At 53.3% G+C, this 16,247-nt stretch overlaps 1 long non-coding RNA gene across 1 annotated transcript; it reads left to right on the forward strand.

The window, feature by feature from the left end:
• Positions 1-9,439: 9,439 nt before the first annotated feature.
• LOC129640740 (uncharacterized) lies at positions 9,440-15,883 on the forward strand. Its single transcript, XR_008708940.1, has 2 exons — positions 9,440-9,714; positions 15,033-15,883. It is a non-coding gene; the product is annotated as an uncharacterized LOC129640740 (long non-coding RNA).
• Positions 15,884-16,247: the final 364 nt, after the last annotated feature.

Below are 16,247 nucleotides of genomic sequence, written 5' to 3' on the forward strand. Positions count from 1 at the left end.
GGAAGGCTGAGATCCCCGTCGTAACTCGAGAATCCCGCCGCAACTCGAGAAAAACCACGTGGTTCCCAACCTCTTGGCAAGATGAGGCCCTTTCCCGCCACGGCGTCTCAAGGGAAGTCCCCTGTTCCGCCCTGAAGGGCGAAACGGTCCCTGACAGCCTTCCTGCGACTCCCAAAAGTCCCCCGACACGCCGGGTTCCCCCGAGGGGAACACCGAGGGTCCCGGCACCGCTTCCTCTGAGCCCCTTCTCCCCTCCTGATCGCGACAGGAGAGGCGATTCCCCTGCGTGGTCTGGAAGGGGTTCCCGGCCTTCCCGGCGCACCTCAGGATGAGGCCGGTCTCACGAGGAAATTCGAGACGAGCCACCTGGGTGGTGCCACATGCCGAACGCCCCCGATTCCCCGGTCCGCCCTTGAGAAGGACCCGAGGCCCGGACCCCTCTTTGAAGGCAACCCTGTGGGTGAAGGCACAACACGAAGGGGCACTGCCACCCCCGTGCATCGTCCGCAAAGACCCGCGGGTTCCACACACAGCTCGACGAGGGTCCTGAGACCCCCCGAGCAACTCGAGAGGCCAGCGGGGTTCCCTTCCTCAGACAAGACGAGGCCTGACTCTCCTGTCCCAACTCTGCAGGGACCCTGCGGTCGGAGTCCGAAACGGAGAGGAAGCCTGAGTTTCCTGCCTCCCCTCGAGGTGAGGCCCTCTTCCGTTGCGCCAGACCCAGCGGAGTCCCGAGGGGCCCCGCCACCTCCACAGGATCCCTCGCCTCTCAGAGGCACCCTGGGAAGTTCCCTAAGGTCCCCGGCAGAAGGCGAAGGATATGAGGGTTTCCCGCCGCCCCCCGACAAAGACCTCGAGAGTCCTTCTTCAACGCGTCTCGAGGCCCTGGTCCCCTCCCGTGACTCGAGAGCCAGGACGCGCTCCCCCTCGCCACGCGCATGGAGACCTGACTTCCCTGGCGCCGCACGAGAGGCTCCCTGAGATCCTCGTCGCGCCTCGGGAGAAAACCCCCACGGGCGCCGCAGCTCGAGGAAACCCCTGAGACGCCCCCGTCCTCGCGAGCTGAGGGCCTTCTTTTCCTGCATGGCCTGGAGAGCAATCCCGGGTCCTCTCTCCAAACGGAAGAGGAGGCTGGACTCCCTTGAGGCCGCTCAGGGGGCTCCAAGAGACCCGCGTCGCGACTCGAGAGGAGAGCGGAGTCCTTGGCTTCCCCTCGAGACGAGGCCTGACTCCCCGGGGGAGCCTGGAATGCAACCCCGAGATCCCTGCCTTCCCTGGAGAGGAATATGTGGTCCCGGACACACGCCTAGGTGAGTTCTCTTCGGCCCTGCAGTGACTCGAGCGCAACCCCCAGCTTTCCCTCGCAACCCGAGGGGAAGATTGGGCTTCCCAGGGCCAACCCAAGGGGAAGGCTGAGATCCCCGTCGTAACTTGAGAATCCAGCCGCAACTCGAGAAAAACCACGTGGTTCCCACCTCTTGGCAAGACGAGGCCCTTGCCCGCCACGGCGTCTCAAGGGAAGTCCCCTGTTCCGCCCTGAAGGGCGAAACGGTCCCTGACAGCCTTCCTGCGACCCCCAAAAGTCCCCCGACACGCCGGGTTCCCCCGAGGGGAACACCGAGGGTCCCGGCACCGCTTCCTCTGAGCCCCTTCTCCCCTCCTGATCGCGACAGGAGAGGCGATTCCCCTGCGTGGTCTGGAAGGGGTTCCCGGCCTTCCCGGCGCACCTCAGGATGAGGCCGGTCTCACGAGGAAATTCGAGACGAGCCACCTGGGTGGGGCTACATGCCGAATGCCCCCGATTCCCCGGTCCGCCCTTGAGAAGGACCCGAGGCCCGGACCCCTCTTCGAAGGCAACCCTGTGGGTGAAGGCACAACACGAAGGGGCACTGCCACCCCCGGGCATCGTCCGCAAAGACCCGCGGGTTCCACACACAGCTCGACGAGGGGCCTGAGACCCCCCGAGCAACTCGAGAGGCCAGCGGGGTTCCCTTCCTCAGACAAGACGAGGCCTGACTCTCCTGTCCCAACTCTGCAGGGACCCTGCGGTCGGAGTCCGAAACGGAGAGGAAGCCTGAGGTTCCTGCCTCCCCTCGAGGTGAGGCCCTCTTCCGTTGCGCCAGACCCAGCGGAGTCCCGAGGGGCCCCGCCACCTCCACAGGATCCCTCGCCTCTCAGAGGCACCCTGGGAAGTTCACTAAGGTCCCCGGCAGAAGGCGAGGGAAACGAGGGTTTCCCGCCACCCCCCGACAAAGACCTCAAGAGTCCTTCTTCAACGCGTCTCGAGGCCCTAGTCGCCTCCCCTGACTCGAGAGCCAGGATGCGCTCCCCCTCGCCACGCGCATGGAGACCTGACTTCCCTGGCACCACACGAGAGGCTCCCTGAGATCCTCGTCGCGCCTCGGGAGAAAACCCCCACGGGCGCCGCAGCTCGAGGAAACCCCTGAGACGCCCCCGTCCTCGCGAGCTGAGGGCCTTCTTTTCCTGCATGGCCTGGAGAGCAATCCCGGGTCCTCTCTCCAAACGGAAGAGGAGGCTGGACTCCCTTGAGGCCGCTCAGGGGGCTCCAAGAGACCCGCGTCGCGACTCGAGAGGAGAGCGGAGTCCTTGGCTTCCCCTCGAGATGAGGCCTGACACCCCGGGGGAGCCTGGAATGCAACCCCGAGATCCCTGCCTTCCCTGGAGAGGAATATGAGGTCCCGGACACACGCCTAGGTGAGGTCTCTTCGGCCCTGCAGTGACTCGAGCGCAACCCCCAGCTTTCCCTCGCAACCCGAGGGGAAGATTGGGCTTCCCAGGGCCAACCCAAGGGGAAGGCTGAGATCCCCGTCGTAACTCGAGAATCCCGCCGCAACTCGAGAAAAACCACGTGGTTCCCAACCTCTTGGCAAGATGAGGCCCTTTCCCGCCACGGCGTCTCAAGGGAAGTCCCCTGTTCCGCCCTGAAGGGCGAAACGGTCCCTGACAGCCTTCCTGCGACTCCCAAAAGTCCCCCGACACGCCGGGTTCCCCCGAGGGGAACACCGAGGGTCCCGGCACCGCTTCCTCTGAGCCCCTTCTCCCCTCCTGATCGCGACAGGAGAGGCGATTCCCCTGCGTGGTCTGGAAGGGGTTCCCGGCCTTCCCGGCGCACCTCAGGATGAGGCCGGTCTCACGAGGAAATTCGAGACGAGCCACGTGGGTGGGGCTACATGCCGAATGCACCCGATTCCCCGGTCCGCCCTTGAGAAGGACCCGAGGCCCGGACCCCTCTTCGAAGGCAACCCTGTGGGTGAAGGCACAACACGAAGGGGCACTGCCACCCCCGGGCATCGTCCGCAAAGACCCGCGGGTTCCACACACAGCTCGACGTTGGGCCTAAACCCCCCGAGCAACTCGAGAGGCCAGCGGGGTTCCCTTCCTCAGACAAGACGAGGTCTGACTCTCCTGTCCCAACTCTGCAGGGACCCTGCGGTCGGAGTCCGAAACAGAGAGGAAGCCTGAGGTTCCTGCCTCCCCTCGAGGTGAGGCCCTCTTCCGTTGCGCCAGACCCAGCGGAGTCCCGAGGGGCCCCGCCACCTCCACAGGATCCCTCGCCTCTCAGAGGCACCCTGGGAAGTTCCCTAAAGTCCCCGACAGAAGGCGAGGGAAACGAGGGTTTCCCGCCGCCCCCCGACAAAGACCTCGAGAGTCCTTCTTCAACGCGTCTCGAGGCCCTAGTCCCCTCCCGTGACTCGAGAGCCAGGACGCGCTCCCCCTCGCCACGCGCATGGAGACCTGACTTCCCTGGCGCCGCACGAGAGGCTCCCTGAGATCCTCGTCGCGCCTCGGGAGAAAACCCCCACGGGCGCCGCAGCTCGAGGAAACCCCTGACACGCCCCCGTCCTCGCGAGCTGAGGGCCTTCTTTTCCTGCATGGCCTGGAGAGCAATCCCGGGTCCTCTCTGCAAACGGAAGAGGAGGCTGGATTCCCTTGAGGCAGCTCAGGGGGCTCCAAGAGAACCGCGTCGCGACTCGAGAGGAGAGCGGAGTCCCTGGCTTCCCCTCGAGACGAGGCCTCACTCCCCGGGGGAGCCTGGAATGCAACCCCGAGATCCCTGCCTTCCCTGGAGAGGAATATGAGGTCCCGGACACACGCCTAGGTGAGGTCTCTTCGGCCCTGCAGTGACTCGAGCGCAACCCCCAGCTTTCCCTCGCAACCCGAGGGGAAGATTGGGCTTCCCAGGGCCAACCCAAGGGGAAGGCTGAGATCCCCGTCGTAACTCGAGAATCCCGCCGCAACTCGAGAAAAACATCGTGGTTCCCACCTCTTGGCAAGATGAGGCCCTTGCCCGCGACGGCGTCTCAAGGGAAGTCCCCTGTTCCGCCCTGAAGGGCGAAACGGTCCCTGACAGCCTTCCTGCGACCCCCAAAAGTCCCCCGACACGCCGGGTTCCCCCGAGGGGAACACCGAGGGTCCCGGCACCGCTTCCTCTGAGCCCTTTCTCCCCTCCTGATCGCGACAGGAGAGGCGATTCCCCTGCGTGGTCTGGAAGGGGTTCCCGGCCTTCCCGGCGCACCTCAGGATGAGGCCGGTCTCACGAGGAAATTCGAGACGAGCCACGTGGGTGGTGCCACATGCCGAACGCCCCCGATTCCCCGGTCCGCCCTTGAGAAGGACCCGAGGCCCGGACCCCTCTTCGAAGGCAACCCTGTGGGTGAAGGCACAACACGAAGGGGCACTGCCACCCCCGGGCATCGTCCGCAAAGACCCGCGGGTTCCACACACAGCTCGACGAGGGGCCTGAGACCCCCCGAGCAACTCGAGAGGCCAGCGGGGTTCCCTTCCTGAGACAAGACGAGGCCTGACTCTCCTGTCCCAACTCTGCAGGGACTCTGCGGTCGGAGTCCGAAACGGAGAGGAAGCCTGAGGTTCCTGCCTCCCCTCGAGGTGAGGCCCTCTTCCGTTGCGCCAGACCCAGCGGAGTCCCGAGGGGCCCCGCCACCTCCACAGGATCCCTCGCCTCTCAGAGGCACCCTGGGAAGTTCCCTAAGGTCCCCGGCAGAAGGCGAGGGAAACGAGGGTTTCCCGCCGCCCCCCGACAAAGACCTCGAGAGTCCTTCTTCAACGCGTCTCGAGGCCCTACTCCCCTCCCGTGACTCGAGAGCCAGGACGCGCTCCCCCTCGCCACGCGCATGGAGACCTGACTACCCTGGCGCCGCACGAGAGGCTCCCTGAGATCCTCGTCGTGCCTCGGGAGAAAACCCCCACGGGCGCCGCAGCTCGAGGAAACCCCTGACACGCCCCCATACTCGCGAGCTGAGGGCCTTCTTTTCCTGCATGGCCTGGAGAGCAATCCCGGGTCCTCTCTCCAAACGGAAGAGGAGGCTGGACTCCCTTGAGGCCGCTCAGGGGGCTCCAAGAGACCCGCGTCGCGACTCGAGAGGAGAGCGGAGTCCCTGGCTTCCCCTCGAGACGAGGCCTGACTCCCCGGGGAACCTGGAATGCAACCCCGAGATCCCTGCCTTCCCTGGAGAGGAATATGAGGTCCCGGACACACGCCTAGGTGAGGTCTCCTCGGCCCTGCAGTGACTCGAGCGCAACCCCCAGCTTTCCCTCGCAACCCGAGGGGAAGATTGGGCTTCCCAGGGCCAACCCAAGGGGAAGGCTGAGATCCCCGTCGTAACTCGAGAATCCCGCCGCAACTCGAGAAAAACAACGTGGTTCCCACCTCTTGGCAAGACGAGTCACTTGCCCGCGACGGCGTCTCAAGGGAAGTCCCCTGTTCCGCCCTGAAGGGCGAAACGGTCCCTGACAGCCTTCCTGCGACCCCCAAAAGTCCCCCGACACGCCGGGTTCCCCCGAGGGGAACACCGAGGGTCCCGGCACCGCTTCCTCTGAGCCCCTTCTCCCCTCCTGATCGCGACAGGAGAGGCGATTCCCCTGCGTGGTCTGGAAGGGGTTCCCGGCCTTCCCGGCGCACCTCAGGATGAGGCCGGTCTCACGAGGAAATTCGAGACGAGCCACGTGCGTGGGGCCACATGCCGAACGCCCCCGATTCCCCGGTCCGCCCTTGAGAAGGACCCGAGGCCCGGACCCCTCTTCGAAGGCAACCCTGTGGGTGAAGGCACAACACGAAGGGGCACTGCCACCCCCGTGCATCATCCGCAAAGACCCGCGGGTTCCACACACAGCTCGACGAGGGGCCTGAGACCCCCCAAGCAACTCGAGAGGCCAGCGGGGTTCCCTTCCTCAGACAAGACGAGGCCTGACTCTCCTGTCCCAACTCTGCAGGGACCCTGCGGTCGGAGTCCGAAACGGAGAGGAAGCCTGAGGTTCCTGCCTCCCCTCGAGGTGAGGCCCTCTTCCGTTGCGCCAGACCCAGCGGAGTCCCGAGGGGCCCCGCCACCTCCACAGGATCCCTCGCCTCTCAGAGGCACCCTGGGAAGTTCCCTAAGGTCCCCGGCAGAAGGCGAGGCAAACGAGGGTTTCCCGCCGCCCCCCGACAAAGACCTCGAGAGTCCTTCTTCAACGCGTCTCGAGGCCCTAGTCCCCTCACGTGACTCGAGAGCCAGGACGCGCTCCCCCTCGCCACGCACATGGAGACCTGACTTCCCTGGCGCCGCACGAGAGGCTCCCTGAGATCCTCGTCGCGCCTCGGGAGAAAACCCCCACGGGCGCCACAGCTCGAGGAAACCCCTGAGACGCCCCCGTCCTCGCGAGCTGAGGGCCTTCTTTTCCTGCATGGCCTGGAGAGCAATCCCGGGTCCTCTCTCCAAACGGAAGAGGAGGCTGGACTCCCTTGAGGCCGCTCAGGGGGCTCCAAGAGACCCGCGTCGCGACTCGAGAGGAGAGCGGAGTCCTTGGCTTCCCCTCGAGACGAGGCCTGACTCCCCGGGGGAGCCTGGAATGCAACCCCGAGATCCCTGCCTTCCCTGGAGAGGAAGAGTAGGTCCCGGACACACGCCTAGGTGAGGTCTCTTCAGCCCTGCAGTTACTCGAGCGCAACCCCCAGCTTTCCCTCGCAACCCGAGGGGAAGATTGGGCTTCCCGGGGCCAACCCAAGGGGAAGGCTGAGATCCCCGTCGTAACTCGAGAATCCCGCCGCAACTCGAGAAAAACCACGTGGTTCCCACCTCTTGGCAAGACGAGGCCCTTGCCCGCCACGGCGTCTCAAGGGAAGTCCCCTGTTCCGCCCTGAAGGGCGAAACGGTCCCTGACAGCCTTCCTGCGACCCCCAAAATTCCCCCGACACGCCGGGTTCCCCCGAGGGGAACACCGAGGGTCCCGGCACCGCTTCCTCTGAGCCCCTTCTCCCCTCCTGATCGCGACAGGAGAGGCGATTCCCCTGCGTGGCCTGGAAGGGGTTCCCGGCCTTCCCGGTGCACCTCAGGATGAGGCCGGTCTCACGAGGAAATTCGAGACGAGCCACGTGGGTGGTGCCACATGCCGAACGCCCCCGATTCCCCGGTCCGCCCTTGAGAAGGACCCGAGGCCCGGACCCCTCTTCGAAGGCAACCCTGTGGGTGAAGGCACAACACGAAGGGGCACTGCCACCCCCGTGCGTCGTCCGCAAAGACCCGCGGGTTCCACACACAGCTCGACGAGGGGCCTGAGACCCCCCGAGCAACTCGAGAGGCCAGCGGGGTTCCCTTCCTCAGACAAGACGAGGCCTGACTCTCCTGTCCCAACTCTGCAGGGACCCTGCGGTCGGAGTCCGAAACGGAGAGGAAGCCTGAGGTTCCTGCCTCCCCTCGAGGTGAGGCCCTCTTCCGTTGCGCCAGACCCAGCGGAGTCCCGAGGGGCCCCGCCACCTCCACAGGATCCCTCGCCTCTCAGAGGCACCCTGGGAAGTTCCCTAAGGTCCCCGGCAGAAGGCGAGGGAAACGAGGGTTTCCCGCCGCCCCCCGACAAAGAGCTCGAGAGTCCTTCTTCAACGCATCTCGAGGCCCTAGTCCCCTCCCGTGACTCGAGAGCCAGGACGCGCTCCCCCTCGCCACGCGCATGGAGACCTGAATTCCCTGGCGCCGCACGAGAGGCTCCCTGAGATCCTCGTCGCGCCTCGGGAGAAAACCCCCACGGGCGCCGCAGCTCAAGGAAACCCCGGAGACGCCCCTGTCCTCGCGAGCTGAGGGCCTTCTTTTCCTGCATGGCCTGGAGAGCAATCCCGGGTCCTCTCTCCAAACGGAAGAGGAGTCTGGACTCCCTTGAGGCCGCTCAGGGGGCTCCAAGAGACCCGCGTCGCGACTCGAGAGGAGAGCGGAGTCCTTGGCTTCCCCTCGAGACGAGGCCTGACTCCCCGGGGGAGCCTGGAATGCAACCCCGAGATCCCTGCCTTCCCTGGAGAGGAATATGAGGTCCCGGACACACGCCTAGTTGCCGGGAGCTGGCATATTGCATATTGAGTGAGGATCTGTAATAGCTCAACTGGAATTCTATCACTGCCTGGAGCCAGCGTGAGGCACTCCGCCCATGGCAAAGGTCATGAGGAAGGAGGCTGGACATACGCAAAGGCGGGATCGAGCCTCAGGAGTCCCCCTGGAGATCCTCAAGCATCTACCCCCATAACCAGAGCCTGCCTACTTTACTACTTTGTGCTCTCACCTACACCTCTGACTTTACGGGGGGCTGTCCCCCACCACCTCTTTCGGAGAAGGAGTTAACCTAGAGCTCCAGTTGATAAATCTCCTAGGCATGACAAGAGTGTTTTAACCTACAAACTCCTCTGAAGGTTCTCTAGCCTGCCTGACAGGCTTGTCCGGCCACATGTGATTGCTCACAGCCTCCCAACCATGAGAGGCACAAGATGCTTTAAACCTTCTAAAAACAGGTTCTTTAGAAAAGTTAGAAAATTATTAGTATAAGTGTAATGGGCTGATTAGAAATTGTAATGGTGAAGGGTTTTTTCATTTGTTGAGCCAATGTTTACTGCTAAGTCTCCATATCCCCTGACCTTATACACATTAATGAACATATAGAAGAAATAAGTATTAACCTTTGATATAAATCACGTTAGACCTTAGGCTAAGTAAATTCTTTCCTTAACTAAAACCCACTACACCCTCACCCTATAGGAATGTAACTTTATTTGGGTGGCGTCTGTTTTAAGAATAATCACCCCTGGAGAAATAAGTGTCCTGGTTGACTGACCGCTGTCACAAGGAGAGGGTCGTAAATTGTCAGCAGGCCCCCTGGCCAGAAGATGATGTAACACCCCTAAGACCTCTGTATACATTTGTATGAAGCACCTGACTTTGATAAAAGTCAGGACTGCTGACCCCGCGTGACTTTTGCATAACACCTCAGTGTATAAAAGTAGACCATGGAAAATAAAGAATTGGGATCAGTTCCTCGAAATACTGGTCTCCCCATGTCTCTCTCTCTCTCTCACTCTGGTTGAGTCTTCATCTGGAGCGCGGAACCCACCATGCTTACTAATTTTGCCTGGGCTTCTAAGATCCGACCGGGGAGGCCTCAGTGTCTCCTCTCCTTCGGGAGAACGGAAGGACGCCTGCGGCCTACGTAAGTGGTGCAAGCTTCTTGTCTTGAAGTTTTATTGGTCCCCCGCGTAAACCAAGCTACTCAGCCTCTTTTCTCCACTGAATTTTCCTACTGAGCTATCCTTATTCTTTTCCTTAATTAACGTTTAATTAAGCAGTTGTTTCCTGACCCTCGCCTAGCCGTCTCTCCTTCGAATACCCTGGATCAGCTGGGGCTGGACCCCGGCAGGTGGCGCCCGAGACAGGATATTCCAAGGTAAGCTCCCTGCAATTAGGGTCATCAGCCCTTTTGCTCCCCCGTTCTCGGAACAACTGGGTCATCAGCTCTCTTGTTCCCCCACGGAGCAGTTTGGGTCATCAGCTCTACTGCTCCTCCCTCGGAACAGTTTGGGTCATCAGCCTTCCGTTCCCCCCCCCCGGGACAATCTGGGTCATCAGCCCAGTTGTTCTTCCAGTGTTCGGGACGGCTAGGACCCCACTCAAGGGTGCCGCGGACCCCCCTGTAGGATAGACAGGGCGAGAGGAGTGGGAAGTGTTGAAGAGTTAGAGAGAAAAAACGGTTTCTAAAAAGGCTGACAAGAAAGGCCTGATCTTTTGATAGCTAAAAGCAAAATCTATTATACTTAATTTTCTGACATGGGTAACACTGAAACTAAGAATGGCAACTCTTTATACAAGTAATCTTGAAACTGTTAAAGAGGCTACTGTTAATTTAGATACTTGGGTGAAGGTAAAAAACCAACTAAAAACTTATCCTATAAATATGATTAAAAATGTTCTGGACTCTCGTCATGAGGCTGTGGGATAACCTATGGGAGAGGCTATAGCGGTGGATGGTAGTGGGTCTCCACCTTCTGCGCAGATCATATTTTCTGCCATTGATGAGGAAAAGGAGGGAGACTGTGCTCTACCTCCCGAGGAGTGAGAGGGCTTACAGGACGCTGCGGCCGGGCACCCTGGTGAGCCCCCTCTCCCTCTACACAAACCTTTAAAAATTTATCCAACAATTTCTGATTTAAGGCGACTACTCCACCTCCGCTTGCACCTCCCAGGGCCTAAGAATTCCCCAGTTTACATCCAAAGCCTCCCAGAGCATTGCCTAAGGTTGAAAAAGATTAAAAGTTTTCTTTTAAACAAAGTAGCTTTTAAAGAATACACAATATACAGAGCCTGCTCCTTGCAAAAAAACCCCTCAGGGGGGCCTCACCCAAGCAAAAAAAAAAAAAAAGAGAAAAAGAAAAAAGTGAAAAAGAAAAAAGGAAAGAAAATAGAGAAAGATCTAAAGATAAAAAAAGAACTAAAGAGTGAAAAGGAGAGAGGAACGGAGAAATAAGGAATCAGGGAATGCAGCAAGATAGAAAAAGGAAAAAAGGAAGTTAGAAAAAGAGATACAGAGAGAAAGAGAGGGGGAGAGAGAGAAATAAAGTAAGAAGGAAAAAGGGGGAATGAAAGAGGGAAACAGGAAGGAAATGATAGAAAGTAAAAGAGAAGAGAAGAGGAAGGAAAAAAGATAGAGTGAGGGAAAGAAAACTTGAGAAAGATTTAGAGAAGAAGGAAAAAAAAAATCAGCAGAGGAGAGAGGAGAGGACTTAGAGGACACTGTGGCCTGACGCCCTGGCGAGCTACCTCCCCCTCTGCGCAAACTTTAAAAAAAACTTATCCACCACTTTCTGATTTGGGGCGATAGCCGCCGCCTCCGTTTGTGCCTTCCAGGGCCCAAGAGTTCCCCACTTTGCCCCCAAAGCCTCTCAAAGTGTTGCCTAAGCCTGAAAAAGATAAAAAGTTTTTTAAACAGTGGAGCTTTTAAAACAGACTGCATGCACAATATGCAAAGGTGCTCCTTGGAGAAAACCCCCTCAGGGGGGTCTCACCCAGGCTAAGAGAAAAGCAGAACGGTAAGGGGATTTAGCAACAATATTAACCCTTGACAAGCCGGTTACTCCAATTCCAATGGGAGTGGCTGGCCCCCTACCTGAGGGCATTGTAGGACTTGTGCTAGGGCGTAGCTCGCTTTCTTTTCAAAAAATTTTGGTGGTGCACGGTGTAGTAGATTCTGATTATATTGAGAAATTAAAATTTTGACCTCACCGCCTACTAAAACTGTGCAAATTAATAAAGGTCAAAGAATAACACAGTTTTTGCTTTTACCTTATCAGACAGGAAAAAATTTGACTTCTCAAGCTAAGAGCCACAGAGTATTTGGATTTAGTGATCTAGCTTTTTGGGTGCAGGAAATTACAGCTCCAAGGCCTTTAAAAGATCTTTTAATTCAAGAAAATAAAATGTCAGGGCTATTAGACACAAGAACAAACGTCTCTTAACATTGCTGGGAAAGACTGGCCCAGTTCCTGGCCCACGCATAGTACTGAAAATGAGTTGGTGAGATTAGAAAAAGTGGTAAGCAGGGTGGGAATGCTGTAGAAAAAAAAGGGTGAGGGAGAGTTTAAAACCTTGAAGAGTAGTGAGTTCCCCATTGCTGGAAGTATTCAAGCAAAGATTAGATGGTTGCTTGTCATCTAAAAGGCTATAGACCAGATTTAGGTTACAAAATGATAACTGGAAAAGCTTATAAAGATGTTGTACAACACCTCTTTACTTGCTTCTCATATTTAAGTCTGCCGAAAGTTTAAAAAACTGCCCCTTTGAAGCGGAGAGATTGTTTACTAACTTTAAATGATTTCCAAAAATTATTAGGGGACATTAATTGGATACGCCCACATTCAAAACTGACTACTGCAGATTTAAAGCCTTTGTTTGATTACTTAAAAAGCGATCCTAATTCCAGTTCTAAGCGAAAGTTGACTAAGACAGACGGCTCTTGTTAAAGTAGATGAGACTTTAAATGATCAGTTAATTAGGATTAATATTACCAAAAGATGAGATTAAATTATTCTTGCCACAAAACATACACCTACAGGGTGCTTGTGACAAAAAGGCCCGTTGGTTCCATCTACCAGTGACCCCAAGAAAAATAGTTTTATCTTATCCCAGCTTGGTTGCACAATTAAGTATAAAAGGAGGAAAAAAGAAGTATGGAACTTTTTAGAAAAGAAGTAGCAAATATAGTAATTCCATTCAATAAGGATCAACTGCAAGTCTTTTACAAAATAGTGATGATTGGCAAGTTGCCCTGATAGATTTCAGGGGTCAAATTTTGTTTCATTTGCCCTCAAGCCCCCACAGTAGTTAAAAGTTCAAAAATGTTAGATTGGCAGTTTGAGGATACCTGTGGAACTTTCCAACCCTATGTAGTTCCTACGCTCCCCTTTACCCTATGGGGGAGGGACGTGCTGTCTCAAATAGGAGATACTCAGAGAAGGGTTTTTTCAATTTCTTAGTTATCAACAGGCGGTACAATTAACAATACTATATATATTATTATTATAAATACATAATATAAATATATTTGCCTACTTACAGTTTGCCTAATTAGGTATGGGTACAAATAAAATATAATAAAGGTATACTTAATTCTATTTATAGATCTATACTTAATTTGTATATAATTAATATGTATACTATATATGCATATTATATATATACTATATAATTAAATGTATATTGCAGTAATATAATGTGTGAGTGGCTGATATTAATTGGTATGGATTGATGCTGTGATGATATATGTTCTATATACTGTATAATTATATTATATATGTGTGACATATATTATTACAGTATATTGGTTTGTGTTGGTTGGTATTAGCTGTGTACGTATTGTATTGCTTTAATATATATTAATTAATAATTATAAAGATTAATTCAAGTATATTGATTTATATATATTAGATGTCAATAAGTTTATACTTGTTGCCATATATAAATACATATATAAATACATTTTGCATTTAGGCATATCTATATACCAAAATGAGATAAGGAGTTTATACATTTATTATTTAAATTTATACAGAGACCTAAACTAAACATTAGACCTAAATTAACATATCCCTAAATTTATGTTGTTAAAATGTAAATTTTAAAAATTTTAAAAATTAAATTGACAACTGCTTGACAATTCCTTTACCATAAAACCCCCATAGGTGTAATTGGGGTAGCCAGACAAAAAATTGGTTTTATGGCAAAACGGCCCCCCTAGAGTGGGTCCATCTTCCCGCTCAAACTAAAAAAGTAGTGGCTTCTTATCCAGGATTGATAGCTACTTTGATATTAAAAGAAAAAAGCGGAACATTAAATTATTTGGTAAAGAGACATCAGAAATTGTAATTCCATATAATAAGAAACAACTTGATGCTCTTCTAATGTTTGAAAATTGGCAGATTGCTATAGGAAACTATTTTGGTCAAATTTTTGCATCATTTACCTTCACATGTTTTGTTGAATTTTATATCCAGACATCCAGTTATTTTTCCTGTCAGATGTAAACAATCTCCTATTCCAAATGCCCAGATAGTTCTTACTGATGGGTCAGCAAATGGTAAAGCCTCCATAGTCACTAAAAATCACCAAAAGGTTTTAGAAACATGGGAAACTTCAGGTCAAAGAGCTGAAATAACAACAGTCATAGAGGCTTTTGCTATGTTTGCAGATGAAAAATTTAACTTTTATTCTGATTCTCAGTATATTGTCAGGTTGTTTCCACATATTGAAACTGTGGTTTTGCTGAAAATAAAACTACCATATTTCATTTGTTAAGTAAATTACAGCAACAAATTTGGAAAAGGAATAAAATATTTTTCATTGGACACATTCGGGCTCATTCCGGATTGCCCGGCCCTTTAAATGCCTTTAATGATTTGGCTGACTTGTTGACCAGAAATACAGTGGCTACGGCGATTGAGGAAGCCAGAGCCTCTCACTCACTTCATCATCAATATGCTACTGCCTTAAGATATCAATTCCAAATTCCCAGAGAAACTGCTAGGGAGATTGTGCGCTCTTGCTTACACTGCCCCACTGTTTATAATAGTTTACCTATGGGAGTTAATCCTCGCGGTCTCAAACCTAACGTACTCTGGCAAATGGATGTAACTCACGTCTCTTCATTTGGAAAACTTTCCTTTGTTCATGTAACTGTAGATACCTTTTCTCACGTTATTATTGCAACTGCTCGTACAGGGGAAGTAGTTAAAGATGTGATACAACATCTCTTTACTTGTTTTTCATATTTGGGCCTGCCAAAAGCTCTAAAAAACTGACAACGCTCCTGCTTACACTTCTAAGTCTTTTCAGGAATTTTGTATAAAGTTTCAAATTAAACATAATACTGTCATCCCTTATAATCCCCAGGGACAGGCCATTGTTGAAAGAGCGCATCAAACATTAAAAATCCAAATTCAAAAACTAAAAGAAGGGGAGTTTAAGTATAGCTCTCCCCATCAAATCTCCCCATCAAACATGCTCTTTTCGTAATAAATATTCTAAATACTGATCTGGCTGGAACTACTGCAATGCTTCGTCATTGGTGCCTAGAGCAATTAAATGCAAAACCATTATTCAAATGGAAGGACCTCTTCTCAGGACAATGGGAGGGTCCTGACCCATTATTAACTAGCGGTCGAGGATGTGCTTGTATTTTTCCAGAGGACACAGATTCACCAATTTGGGTTCCAGACAGGCCAGGTTCGAGGCACGCGCTTGCTCGCCCCGCCCACCAGGCAGCTCTCGCCTCCGCGCTTCCAGCCTCGCCCTGCACTCTCCTCGCTGCACCCCACGACCTAGAGCAAAGAAGTTTGTGCAGCAAGTGAGGGCCAGAGAGGAGAGCGCACCCGCAAAGTGCCATCCAGACCAGCGCGGTGCCCGCCAGCAGGGGAGACAAGATAAACATCGAGATCCCAGCGAGACTGACAGGGCTGCTGCAGCGTGAACTCCAACCAAAAAATAATTCTATTTATTCTGTTTTAGCTTGTCTACCCTTGCCTTATGTTTTCCTTTTTACTAATGACTCCAACAAACTTAATGTATTCATGAGTTATTCAGGTGGACCTAACGTGGTAACTTGTGAACAATGTATGCTTTCATCTTGTTTAAACCCTCAATGTAATGTTTGCTCCTTTGTGGTGTTACAATGCCCATCCTATCTTATGGTGCCTATATGATAGCTATGGTCTTGCCGTGTTACAGCAACTACAGGATTTAATGCGATCGTGACGGTTTGTGGGCCTACTTATTTTAGGAATATCAGCTTTAATAGCAGCAATTAGTTCTGTTACTGCGGCAGCAATATCATTGACTCAACAAGTGCATACTGCCCAATATGTTGATACTATGTCTAAAAATGTCTCTTTAACTCTAGCAACACAGGAAGTTATAGATAGAAATTTAGAGATGAGAGTAGACGCCTTAGAAGAGGCAATAATGCATAGTGGCACTGAGTTACAGGCTTTAAAGGTGAAGATGGCTTTGACATGCCACGCTGATTACAGGTGGATATGCGTGACATCTTTGAAGGTAAACGAGACAGATTATGAATGGGAAAAGATTAAAAATCATATCTCAGGTGTTTGGAATAGTTCTGATATTGGCCTGGACTTAGGGAAACTTCATAATCAAATACAGACCTTGGAACACTCTCGACTGGATTTTACCGCCGCTGGAGCAGCTAATGACTTTTTTCATACCTTCTCTAACTTTATTTCTGGAAAAAATATTCTGTCTAATATCCCTAGTTATGCTGTCGTTGGTGCTCAAATCCTACTTCTCATAAACATTCTTCCTTGTATTGTCAGGATTCTTCGGCAGAGCATTCGGAAGCTCTCGACTGAGCTGCATCTGGCTGTTTTAAGAAATAAAAAAGGGGGAGATGCCGGGAGCCGGCATATTGCATAT

This window comes from Bubalus kerabau, unplaced genomic scaffold (assembly GCF_029407905.1).
Source record: "Bubalus kerabau isolate K-KA32 ecotype Philippines breed swamp buffalo unplaced genomic scaffold, PCC_UOA_SB_1v2 scaffold_39, whole genome shotgun sequence".
NCBI lineage: Eukaryota > Metazoa > Chordata > Mammalia > Artiodactyla > Bovidae > Bubalus > Bubalus kerabau.